Below are 13,862 nucleotides of genomic sequence, written 5' to 3'. Positions count from 1 at the left end.
CGAATAACTGGATCAACTTGATGTACACCTGAAACTAACACAAAATTGTAAATCAACCATATTCCAATATAAAAGAAAATTGCAATTTAAAAAATGAGGTTGCTCCCATGGCCTTCATGGAGCCTCGATAACCTGGCCTCTATCTGCCTCCAGACCGCAGCTCCTACAACCCTCTCCCTGACTCACTCCATTCCTGCTGCTCACGAATCCTGCCATCCTTCATTTTTAGAGGACAAGCTTGTATTCAAATCATAGTAATTGATACTTAAAATGGGAATTATGAGCAAATTGTTTGTAAAAATGTTAAGTAAATCATAAAAAGCAGTGGGAAGATTAAATCAAGAATAGTTTTGCTAAAGCTCACCACGTGAGTCACAAATTATGATTTAATGATAAGTAGATGCATTTGAAGAGTTGAGAGGCTTTAAGAATAAATGATTCAAGGCTAAAATGTTTCCCATATTAACTCAAATTGACATGAATAAAAATAAAATTGTACAAACAAATATAACAAAAAGCTATGACAAGCTACTGAAGTCAAAGTACGATATATAAAATACAGCCTCTGGGAAACCTGGAATTGACTATTAAGATAATCCAGGTAACTGAAGCTTCATTTTGAAATATTCATTTCCGGTTTGAGCATTTCATTTATCTGCTTTGTCATGATACTGAAATGTGGTAACATAAACATTAAAATTATTACCTTAATAAAGAGTAAATTACTAGTACCTGTCTAGGTTAACAATTTAGAACTAAATCTCTTAACATTTCATAAACGACATGATGTCCCTACTCAAAGTAAAGGATTTCTTTGGTCTAATTTTTATTTGCTGGATACAAGGCATGCTTTTAGGCTGGTTTAGATAGAGACCATAGTTTCACAGCTTGTGTATTTTTTTCTATTCAACTAGATTCAACATTTAGCCAAAATCAAGAATCACTTTGGACTTTCTTTCAGGAAGTCTGAGAATTATTTCTCCTTCTGGATGCTCACTTCTCCTTCTGCTTTCTCATTTTTGTACCAATACATTCTCTCTTTTAAATGATTCCATTCCTTGGTTAACTCCCTGTTTCTTTTCTCCAGCATAAGACATTGTTTCTCATATTCGGCCTGAAGTTTTCTCACGATCTGCTGAAACTGGTCTTGGATGCTAAAGACTGTCTTCTCTTTACTGTCGGCTCTGTTTTGTGCATTACCCAGTTGCTGCCAGAGCAACATGTTTTCGCTCTGGAGTTGAGATAATATCTCCTCTAAGGATTCCTGCTTTCCAAGGTATGTATTCACTTTGCCTTGTTCATTCTGATACATGTGTTCAATTTCCTGCTTTTGAGACTGATTGGCTTAGATCTCCCTGGACATGTTCTAACATCAAAGTCTTTTCTCTAAGATGATCTCTCATGTGATACAGCTTGATTTTCAGCTTATTGAAGATACTTTCTACTGAAGATAGTTGCTGGGAAAGCATCTCGTTGTTATCTTTTAGATTAGCCACATCGTACTTCATTTTGTCCCGCAAGCATAACCACTCATCTCTTGCTCTCTGGAAGACAAGTTCCAGATCTCTTTTTGATGTCTGACTTTGATCATGATCATGTAAGGCAGCAGCCAGTCTAGAATGGTAGACTTCTGTTTCCAGTCTTTGTTTACTTTCTTTTTCGTTCTCCAGCTTAGATTTTAGATTGTATTCTCAGCTCTCAGAGCATTAAGCTGGCCTGTATAGTGGGATATAGTCTTTGTTAACATTTCCTCATTCAGTTTTATTGCCTTTTGAAGATAATCATTCTTTACTTTGAGAATTTCAATGACCTTAAAATAGTTTTCTTCCTTTTCCCGGTGCTGATTTTTCAGTGCATCTATCTCCAGTCTTAGCATGGCACTTTCCTCCTGCAGCATGTGCTTTTTTGTGAAACAGGTCTTTTGTTTCTTCACAAGTATCATAAACCTAAGTGAAACAAAGGAGATGTTTAGCTAGTACAGTAAAGTGACATTCCATGATTTCTTCTGAAATGAAAGACTAACTTGTATGTTTATACAATGAAAAGACTGCCCCAAGTGTGTCTCCAACAGGAAAAAATAAGGTTCAATACAATCCTCAGACTTTATACAAGCAGAAATTCCCAAAGGTTCAAAAATTTAATGGAAGATAATGAATCCATGAAAGTAAAAAATAAATCCCAGGAGTCTTTTCAAGAAGCTCAGAACTGGAAATGCTTCTCTGTGAACTAAAACAAACCCAGAAGTCTTAAAATAAAAGATTCATAGATCTGACTACACTTAAAAATTGCATCTGATGTGGAATATTTATATAATGGAAAACTAGTAAGCCATAAAAAAGAATGAAATAATGCTATTTACAGCAACAGGGATGGACCTAGACATTATCACCCTAAGTGATGTCAGACGAAGACAAGTATATCATAATACTTTTATGTAGAATCTAAAATGAACTTATTCACAAAACAGAAAGGGACTCACAGACACAGAAAACAAACTTATGGTGACCACAGGGGAAAGAAGAGTAGGGAAGGGATAAATTAGGATGTTGGGATTAACATATACACACTAGTAGATATAAAATAACCAACAGAGATCTACTGTACAACATAAGGAACTACACTTAATATTCTGCAAGAAGAATCTGAAACGGAATATGTGTGTACATGTGAGCATGTGTGTGTGTGAGTGTGTATGTGAATTAGTCACTCAGTCATGTCTAACTCTTTGGGGCCCCATAGACTATAGCCTGCCAGGCTCCTCTGTCCATGGAATTTCCCAGGCAAGACTACTGGAATGGGCAGCCATTTCCTTCTCCATGCTGCTGCTGCTACTGCTGCTAAGTCACTTCAGTGGTGCCCGACTCTGTGCGACCCCATAGACAGAAGCCCACCAGGCTCCCCCGTCCCTGGGATTCTCCAAGCAAGAACACTGGAATGGGTTGCCATTTCCTTCTCCAATGCATGAAAGTGAAAAGTGAAAGTGAAGTCACTCGGTCGTGTCTGACTCGTAGTGACCCCATGGACTGCAGCCTACCAGGCTCCTCTGCCCATGGGATTTTCCAAGCAAGAGTACTGGAGTGGAGTGCCATTGCCTTCTCCACCTTCTCCAGGGGATCTTCCCAACCCAAGGACTGAACCCAGGTCTCCTGCATTGCAGGCAGATTCTTTACAGTCTGAGACAGCAGGGAAGCCCCATTTATATAATATACACACACATATACATATATATCTGAATCACAGTGCTGTATACCTGAAACTAACAGAATATTGTTAATTAACTATAATTCAATAAACAACACCACTTGCTAGGTTTATAAACACTGCATTTGATACCTCCTATACATCTACTTCACAGTAAGAGTGTTAACTCTGTATAAATAGACTAAATTTTGTACAAAAAGTTTTTCCTTGAGAATATGCTGCCTTCTAACATTTTAATAGGCAATTACAAGAGTTACACCTATTGAAAACTGTACTAGGCACTTCTACAAACACTAATTAACTCATTAGCTATAATGATTCTAGAAAGGAAAAAGTTAAAAATATGAGTAAGCTGCAGCCTTTTCTCCAGGTCTTTGGACTCTACTAGTCTTCTTACATCAAACCACATGTCTCTAGTACAAACATATCAATACAAAATAAGCTTCCTATTTCATTCATGGTACATACACTAATGGTAAATAAGCTAAAATTTAGAAAGCTCTTAGAAAACTATGAGATTATTTGCTGCTGCAATAACTTTCATTATCTCTCCATAATGTTTAAAATAGTAGGATGGGGAAAACACAATGAAAAACACTTAATAACTATCACTAAATATATATTATGCCATATCTATCACTGTTTTTAAAAGTTCATTGTACTGAAATAGAACATTCACAGAGCAGAGTGCTCATTTTCTCACAAGTAGAAGAATCACATCCAAAATGTGGTCTCTGAACTGCCTATAGTTTCCTCCTTACCATTAGGGGAAGTGATAAACTAACCTAATGATCAATCGAGGAAGTGAAATTATTACCAAAACCCAGAATATCTTTAATTGGTAGCAAGAGTTTTTTTTGTTTTGTTTTGTTTTGGTTTTTTCCCTTGGTGCGGGGGAGGCACTTTTATAACTTTATTCTAAATAAACAACTTTTTAAAGTGTTCAAAAGTGTTTTTACAACTAATGTCGCAGTTTCTACAAAATGAAAACCAGTAAATGATGTGAAAAGGTCGTTGACAGGGTATTGGTTAAAGAAATGACAGTGGAGCCAAGAATGGACTCTAATTCAGACACTGAAGCTGATGAGGTGCATGGAGTGACTGACACATTCACTCCAAAGCAGAGGGACTTGGTCAGGTAGCACAGTCGATGGTGGACCACACATGGTCTTCCTTGCCTAAACCACAATCAGGGTGCCGGCTCCTCTGAGATAGTCACAAAAGATTTGAGATCAATTTCTATGGAAAATATTAAAGGCCTCTCCTTGGATGCCATCGTATGTCACAACCTGACTGCTCTAGACAAATGGATTTGAATTACAAATACTACTTTCCCGAGCTCTTCCCAAGAGCTTTTTGTTGTGGCAGATCTGCTGCTAGGACCTCGGGGATGGGACCCAGTCCATATTTGAGAGGGACATCGGGTGTGCGAGCAAATTCCTCTGCTGTGAAATGCCACTCGAGAACTCTGCAGAAGGAAGGACAATCAACTTCAAGAGTGTCTGGTTTCTACCAACTGCTGGAAAAAAAATTCCTGCACCTCTCAAGGATGCCAGTTAACACCTGTCCTTGAGGACTCTGCTGTGAGGGAGAATGCAGCTGGGAAAGCTGGAGCCAGCTCTGAGCTGTTCATGGGCCAGGTGGACTGGAGGGCTGACGGGCACAGAGGGAGGGGGGTCCACGACCCTCAGCCACCTACCAGATTGAAGGCCAGAGGCGACTTGGTGTAAAATTAGGCACGATGGTCCCTCTCAGCGCCCCTTCTCTTCTAGACCTATTCACTCATGAATGGTCTGTCAAGGCTAAAGGATTGGTTGCCTGAGGTGGGCTGAGAGCTTAACCTCCAGTTTCTACATACACCATTCTCAACCCTGTGGTTTCTCAGGATCTATTGTGTGAGCTACTGATGTGACCTCTTCCTCCCTCTGCTCGAAAAAGTGCACCCAGCATGTCAGGATCATACAATTCTTATTTCTGGCCTTGTTACTTTGGGAACTTTGAATTTCTTTTCTTTTGTTTTTAACAATTAACCTAAAATTTCCTATAACACTAAACAAAATGACACTAAATAAATGGTATTTTTTAAAAAGGGATATTATAAATAATATTGATAAAATCATGTTAGAAATTTGAAATTTTTACCAAAGATTACTCTACCTTATTCAGATTATTTCTCTCAGTCTTCACTATCACTTCTACTGCTTGGAAAGTGAGTTCTAGGTGCTGTTTCACTTTAACTTCTTTACTATATTGGTCTTCTTTTCTTCTTAAATGCTCCCTCATTTTTTCATATAACATCTCGGCATTTCTTCTATTCTCTTCTTGCTTTAAAGTGAATCTGCAAAATTTAAAACTCTTCTTAGAAAATCATGAGATTATTCACTATTGCAATAACTTTCATTCCGTCTTCACAACGTTTAAAGTAGTAAATGTGGGGGGAATACAATGAAAAACACTTAAGAATGGTCACTGTTTTCAGACAAAGGGTTAAGAAAAAAACTGTATAAATTTTGTTTTCATTTTCTCTTGAGAAAAATGGCTACTTCGTGAATCTGCAGGTGGGAATGTAAAGTATATAAACTTTCCTAAGAACAGTTTATAAATATAGATTACAGACCATTTTTAAGTTCTCATACATTGACCAAATTATACGATATTATTAAGAAAATGCATTTAAAATAATTAGAAAGGTAGAAATGAATTTATAGAAAAGGTGTTCCTTGCAGTATTAAATAGAATACAAAGAAGTGAAAAACAACTGAAAGTCAGTTGCAGTTCAGTTCAGATGAGTTGCTCAGTTGTGTCCGACTCTTTGTGACCCCATGAATCGCAGCCTGCCAGGCCTCCCTGTCCATCACCAACTCCCGGAGTTCACCCAGACTCACGTCCATCAAGGAAGTGATGCCATCCAGCCATCTCATCCTCTGTCATCCCTTCTCCTCCTAATATGCCCCCTCCCAGCATCAGAGTCTTTTCAAATGAGTGAACTCTTCGCATGAGGTGGCCAAAGTACTGGAGTTTCAGCTTTAGCATCATTCCTTCCAAGGAAATCCCAGAGCTGATCTCCTTCAGAATGGACTGGTTGCATCTCCTTGCAATCCAAGGGACTCTCAAGAGTCTTCTCCAACACCACAGTTCAAAAGCATCAATTCTTCAGCACTCAGCTTTCTTCACAGTCCAACTCTCACATCCATACATGACCACAGGAAAAACCATCGCCTTGACTAGACAGATCTTTGTTGGCAAAATAATGTCTCTGCTTTTCAATATGCTATCTAGGTTGGTCAAAACTTTTCTTCCAAGGAGTAAGCGTCTTTTAATTTCATGGCTGCAGTCACCATCTGTAGAGATTTTGGAGCCCAGAAAAATAAAGTCTGACACTGTTTCCACTGTTTCCCCATCTATTTCCCATGAAGTGATGGGTCCAGATGCCATGATCTTCATTTTCTGAATGTTAAGCTTTAAGCCAACTTTTTCACTCTCCACTTTCACCTTCATCAAGAGGCTTTTTAGTTCCTCTTCACTTCCTGCCATAAGGGTGGTGTCATCTGCATATCTGAGGTTATTGATATTTCTCCCAGCAATCTTGATTCCAGCTTGTGCTTCTTCCAGCCCAGCATTTCTCATGATGTACTCTGCATATAAGTTAAATAAGACAACGTGACAATATACAACCTTGACATACTCCTTTTCCAATTTGGAACCAGTCTGTTGTTCCATGTCCAGTTCTAACTGTTGCTTTAATAAATATGTAATAAGGTTTCCATTATGGTGGGCTTCTGTATACTCATGAAAATGATGATTTGGAAAAATATACATTAAGTTATTAGAAGCTTTCACTGTTAAGAACCTGCTATATTATTTCCAAGAATTTCACACTTCACAATACTAGTAACACTTTCTCCTCTGTAAAATCCTAGAGGATAAGTTAGTCCTTACAACACCTCTATGTCTCTGCAGTATTAAAGTAAACAATAGTTCAAATATTTCTTTAAAAGCGAGGTGTACAGTACCTCAAGCTGCCGAGCTCTCGTTCCCACTCCACTTTCTGATGCTCTAACTGTGATTTCACTTCTTTGGTTTCTGACAGCTCTTTTTGTAGCCCACAAACCTTACTTTTCATTCTGTAAAATTCTCCTCTAAGTAGTTCACAGTGGCTTCTTTGGCTTCTTTGAAAATCTACTAATATTTCATGCAAAAGAATTGTATCCTGAACTTTCAACAAGCTAACAGAATCTGCATGATGAAGAAAACAAAGATAGAAACAAACAAACAAAAAATTATGTGAGGAATTTTTGAGTATAAAGGACTGTGCCTTTCATGTTCACTCATCCATGCACTGAACAAGTATTAAGGGTCTATAATGTGGAAGATATTATTCTAAGCTCTGCAAATAAAACAGATGCCCTTGGGTCTTGTTTAGCTTGAAGTCTAGTAGGAGACAAGGACAAATAAAATAATTATGAACTCATATAGATACTCTAAGAAAAGAGAGTTCTATGATCACATAACAGAACTTGACATAGACTGGGTCCAGGAAAGATTTCCCTGGGGAAGAGATGTCACACTGAGAAATGAAGGATGAGCAGGAAGTAGTAAGTAGAGTAGGGAGAACAACCCTGTGGACAGTCTCCAGCTGCCATTACGTTTTTAACCAAGACAGAGTGAACAGCTACTGATTTACCTTCCTGAGTGGACCGAGCAAAAACAGTGCCGACAAAATACATTAAACAATGATTTTCATGACAAAGGACTTCAGGGAATGAAAGACAATGATCCTGGAAACACATGAGGTTAGCCTAAGGAATGCCTGAGCTCACTGCCTTGAGAGAATTTCCAGGCTCCAACACAGGGAGAAGGAATGGAAGCTGAGTTAGCCAGACTCCCTGATAGTAGGTGATGAAGCTGAAAGTCTGGTGAACCAAAGTGGGCAGATATCACAGATCAGAACCGTGGAGAGACAAGAGTGGAACAGAGAGAAAAAGGACCCTGGAGATCTGAGGAGGAGCCCCTTGGGTATTCAGAAGAGGAAGGAACAGAGCTCATCTGGGAGAAACCACCTGAGACCAGGAAGAAACCATCTGAAAAGACTATAGGAACCTGTGACTGGTGCTCACTCAGTCCCAGGAATTCTATCTATTCTCATGAGCCAGGCTGGAAAATTTCTAGGTACCAGCAGGATGAACAGGGTAGTCAACAAGGTCTTGCCTCCAAGGCAGGAAATAATCAGCCCTAGCCCCAGAGCCCCTCTGGATGCACCTAACAAATCATGAGAAACAAGAGCACAGAAGGATCTCTGGAAAATTCTCAATATTTGGACACTAAATCACATGGGTCTAAATAACCCTTGGATCAAAGAGGTAATGAAAAGAGAAAGTACAAAGTATTTTGAACTGAAGGAAAATGAAAACGTTAAGACCAGCAGACATTTTAGGGAACTGACAAGCTGATTCTAGAATTCATGTAGGAAGAAGGGTGACAACTAAAACCAGATGGAACCACACAATTGTGACCTTTAACCACGCAGCAAAGAGAGGCAACAGTTGGGCTTGAAGCAAGGGGGTAGAATGATGAGACCTGAATGTTTAAAAACAGGCAATAATTACAGTTACTGTGCAGACCAAGGTTCTGCCAGGTGGAGTGGCAGGGAAAGAAGTCCTGGGATTATTTCAGTTACTCTAGGAGGAAAATGATGCTGACCTGACCGTGGGTGAAGGCACAGGAAAGAAGAAGAGTCAACAGAAGGTACAGTGAGTGAGAGTATCATAGGCCTGTGGCTCAGAGTATACACTCACTTTCATGTCCTTTTAATGCAAAACAAACTCCTGAGATGCACAGCACTGTGGCATATCCCTGGCTCTAGAGCTGTACTGACAAGGTGTTCGTATACACAGACAGGCTTTCCGTTAACATTTACACTGCGGTCCTACCTTTACACCCCACTTTGAGAGGTTCTACTTACAACATAGAATTCGTAAAGCACGTCACCATCCTCAGAAACAGTCTCGGACGACTGAGTTAAGTCATCCAGTTCGTTCACGTAATTAATTAGTTCTTTGACCTACACGTAAACAATACTGTTTCACAATGTCCTTAAAATATGTATAAATACACCTAGTGTACAGAGGTGATAAATCTCTATAGCAAAACAAAAACTGACATTTCTTAAAAGAAGAGATTTTTATCAAAAGGATAACTTTATCAACAGTGTTTCTAAATGATGTGTTCAAAGTAAACTTCTCTACAACAAAGGAAGATTTTCTATTTTACCATTATTCCTTTGACAAAGTATTTTCGACAAGGATACTATTTTTGAAAGTTCTTCTTTTTTTTTTTTTTTTTTTTTTTACTATACCTTCTTCTTTTCATACGGCGTTTTCCTTGCAGGCCTAAAAGAACAAATGATTCTTTTCAGGCTAATATTAAATATTCAAAAATACAAACAATACCTTAACTTTTGTATATAAACTCTTTGCTTTGGCAAGTAATTGTCTATAAGGATGCAGAAATAAATAAGAGCAGCATTAAAGGACACAGAAAATATATCAGTAATATTAATAAAGTAGACTTTGAGAAGAATGTTTCCTTTCTGAGGCACAAAGAAATCCATTTGAATAACCAAGATATTAGCTTTTTGAGGACGTCCTATGCATCAGCTATGCATTATTAGAAACACCTGACATGTTCTAAAGGCATTTTCATCCCCACAGTCATATTTGAAGTGAAAGACCAAGAGATTGATATGCAAATATCACAAAATATGAGGTAAGAGCTAACTAATCGGAAATTGGACATGGGACAGGCATGTCATTATAGTCTGTGGCTTGTCTACATTCTTCTCTCTGCACTAAAGCTATTCTTTCCCCTCTGCCTTTTACAATTCTTTTTTCACTTGGATCCAGGAGATAGCAAAAAAGTGACAGTGTTCACTAAATTAAATGAACCAGAGTTTACCAAAACACAAGGAGCAGAATGAAATTGAGGAGTTGTTAGTTAGTGTGGAATTCTGGAATATAAGAAATGCTTCCCAATTCCTCATTCAATAACCATCAAACCTTACAGCGAGAGGGTATAGAAATAATTATCTAGTATTGCCCCACTATTTACCAAAAAAAGCAATAAAATTTAAAAAAAATGTTCAAGGTTTTGTTTAAGGCCCCTAAACTGGCACTCCCTAGCATTTTATGGGACCAAAAGAGATGATACAATTCTGGAACGTTGATTGTTATATATAACCAAATGAATTCATTAGATTAATCAGATAAGTTAAAAGTGTGACTTTGGCACAGTAACTCAATGCCTTAGTAGGGGGTAGGGCTCATCTCCTTTTTTTTTTTTTTTTTTTTTTTTTACAAGTGAATACATAGAGTTTTTTGTTTCTTTCTTTCTTTCTTTTTTTTTTTTTTTTTTGTCTTTTGGTCTGTTGTTCAAACTCAGTCAAAGCACCTCTTACACAAAACAGCAAACAAACAATTTTAAAAACCTATTACTGAAGAAAGAAAAATCTCATAGCATCTCAGAACTCAGTCTTCTCCTTTGTAGATAAATACTTAATTTTTTTTTTCTTTTTTGCTCAGGGTTTATACTATCTATGGGCTTCCTGTTGGCTCAAATATTAAAGAATTCCCCTTCAGTGTGGGAGACCTGGGTTTGATCCCTTGGTTATGAAGATCCTCTGGAGAAGGGAACGGCTAGCCACTCTGGTATTCTTTCTGGCCTGGGGAATTCCATGAGCAGAGGAACCTAGCAGGCTACAGTCCAAGGGTTCACTAAGAGTTGGACATGACTGAGCAGCTTTCACACACACATACACACACACACAGTATCTATGCAACAAAATCACACATGTCAAAACTCTACATTTTAGTAAACAGCATAATGGAAAGTTCTGTCTCAAAAGAAACATCTGAGAGTGCTGATTAAAGCATATGTGGGAGTACATGTATTTGTTATTAAAAAGATCCTGAAGTGGCCATATTGGAAATCTAAGTGCCCAGCGATTGCGGAAAGCAGAAAATATCACACATATTCAACCACAATGAAGAGATTAAAGGGAACACATGTTCAAATCCCATCTCTCAGTCACTGATTTCTTCCCATTCTATGGAAATATAACATATTTAACCCAACAGATTTAAAGGGGGAAAAAAAAAGATGCAAATCCTTAGCTGATTATTCTTCTTAAGCAATTTCCTTGGTGCTTATTCTGGCTCAGAAGCCCACATGATACATAGCTAAAAGAGTTTCCAAGTCCATACGAAGACTGATGGAGAAGAATTAGGTATGAGAATTGATTGAAGGACAAAAGCCATGGAAATAGTTTCCTGAATTCCTGTTATTGAGATAATAATTGATTTCTACACAATTACCTCTTTGGATAACCCCATTTTATTCATAAATGGAAAATCAAAATGGACGACATCATCAAGAAAGAGAAAAACCAAAGCAAGAGAAAATGAGAAACTCTTTTGTAAGTTAAATTTTATCTTTTTCCAGAGCCAGCAACTCTACTTGAAACATGTCTATTTCATTCTTAAACCTCTGCATATTCTTGTCTAATTCTTCATTTACATACACTTCAGATGTGCTATGACTATTAGGTGGAGAAGAATTCCCATTTTCTAATTCGGGTTCCATGCTTTTATTGTCACTAGTGCTGCAATTATCTGCATGCAGTGGCTTCTGGAACCAGTCCTGTATTGCTTTATTTTTCAGATCAGTATTTTAACAACAGCAAGGGAAACGTGAATTTTTATTTGAATTCTATGTTTCATCTTACCAGAGTAGACAAGCCACAGACTATAATGACATGCCTGTCCCGTGTCCAATTTCCGATTAGTTAGCTCTTACCTCATATTTTGTGATATTTGCATATCAATCTCTTGGTCTTTCACTTCAAATATAACTACCGGCTCCCCTACATTTTTTATTTACTGTATCATTATAAAAACTTTCCTCAATTTTCATAAACACATGTTCCATTTCTAGTTGATGATTTTCAAAGTCTACTTTATTTGCAGGGAAACAAAGCTTTGAAGATGACCCACAAGTCTATCCAAGGGACCCAGAGTTTACAGACCACGGAAAAGCATTTTTGAAAATGGGTTCTTTTTGTTCAGGAAATGCTTGGAATACTAGAGAGACAGATACTCCAAATGCAACTTTTCCCTCACAATCAGGTATATAATTTGTGAGATCAGGAGATATTTCCTTTTGGTTTGCTCCTTCTTTAGGGTTATCATGTAGTGGATCTTCCTCAGGAGAAATGGTAATTTGGTATTCCTCACAAAATTTCACTGAACTTCCGCTTTAACTCATTTGTGATGGGTGTTGACTTATCTTTCTATTCTAATTTGCCTTGTTTGATATACATTTTCTCATACATTACTATACCAGATATTGAAATTTACAGTTTTACATACCTGTGCATGGTTATTCTCATCTTCATCAAGTTTTTCTTGTTCTTCCTCTGTTATTATTTCCAAGTCTAGTTCTCTTGACAGATCTGCATGTTTAGTTAAAATTACTTAGAATATTTAGATAAAAGACATAATCCTCATTTAAAACAGAGATCTAAAACATTGTATGAGATGAAAGATTAAATCAATCTTAATCTTCAGCTGAGTATTTACTTCTTTAAGAACTACTTCCAATGACCTGAAAACTTCAACAAACCATTTGGGAAATACCAGATGTCACCAGGTTACAGGCATACAAACGGCTCAAAGATTCAGTCACAGATTGATCCAAACATCAGTGAACAAATCAATCAGAAACCAAACAAAATACAGGACAGACATATAAAGTCACCATACATTCTCTTCTCTACTTCATAACAGGACCTTTTTAACAACATGCCAAGCATTAACTGCAACATTATTCATGGTTGACAAAATTCCTCTTACTTTTTAGCTTTTATCAGTTCCTTCATCTGAAATGCTTCCCTCTAGTCTTCCGACAAATTACTTTTCATCTTTTAAGGTTCAACCTGCTTTGTGAAGTTGTCTTTGATTACTGCCATCTTTCCACTGATAAAGAGGTATGCCTTTCCTTGCAGCTCCCTTAGTACTTTAAAGATTTTTCTAGTGTATCTGTCTAGATTTTCCCAGTGATAGATATAGATCTGAACTGTAAATTATTTCTTTACATGTCTATCCTCTTGGCTCCTAAACTGCAGAGGACAAGCTCTTAAAAGTCACCTCGGTATATATAGCAATTTTTATTATTATTTATTTTTTTATTGAGGGATAACTGCTTTACAGAATTTTGTTGTTTTCTGTCAAACCTCAACATGAATCAGCCATAGGTACACATATATCATCCCTTCTGAAACTCCTTCTCATCTACCTCCCCATCCCACCCCTCTAGGTTGATATAGAGCCCCAGTGTCTCTTATTCAATAATTATTTCTCAGATTTCCACTCAGTACTAGACACCGAAGTTTCACAAAAAATGCAGAAAAAGGTGTCAGGGATGGCTTTTCTAGAGATAATGCCTGAGTGTAGACTTACACAGTTCAAGGGAACAGAGGGCAGAAAGGGAGAGCATTTCAGGCTGTAGTAAGATGGGGAGAGAAGCACACACACCACAGGGTAGATATTTGTCCAAAGTGAAGGGATGGGACTGACGAAGGTCATGGCATCCAGTCCCATCACTTCGTG

General features: G+C 37.7%; 1 protein-coding gene and 1 pseudogene across 2 annotated transcripts in view; both read right to left on the bottom strand.

The window, feature by feature from the left end:
- Positions 1–13,862, bottom strand: part of LOC147342666 (uncharacterized) — a 195,514-nt gene that overhangs the window by 113,656 nt on the left and 67,996 nt on the right. The gene's annotated exons all lie outside the window — the stretch shown is intronic.
- LOC147342668 (ankyrin repeat domain-containing protein 26 pseudogene) lies at positions 810–1,933 on the bottom strand (annotated as a pseudogene). Its single transcript, XR_015157681.1, has one exon. The product of XR_015157681.1 is annotated as an ankyrin repeat domain-containing protein 26 pseudogene (transcript).

The sequence above is a fragment of the Bos grunniens genome, chromosome 29 (assembly GCF_055505025.1).
Source record: "Bos grunniens cultivar Pamir isolate PY7600 chromosome 29, Bosgru_T2T1.0, whole genome shotgun sequence".
In the NCBI taxonomy this organism is placed as follows: Eukaryota; Metazoa; Chordata; class Mammalia; order Artiodactyla; family Bovidae; genus Bos; species Bos grunniens.
Note: the sequence above shows the minus strand (reverse complement) of the source record. Positions and strands in the feature narration are given on the sequence as shown.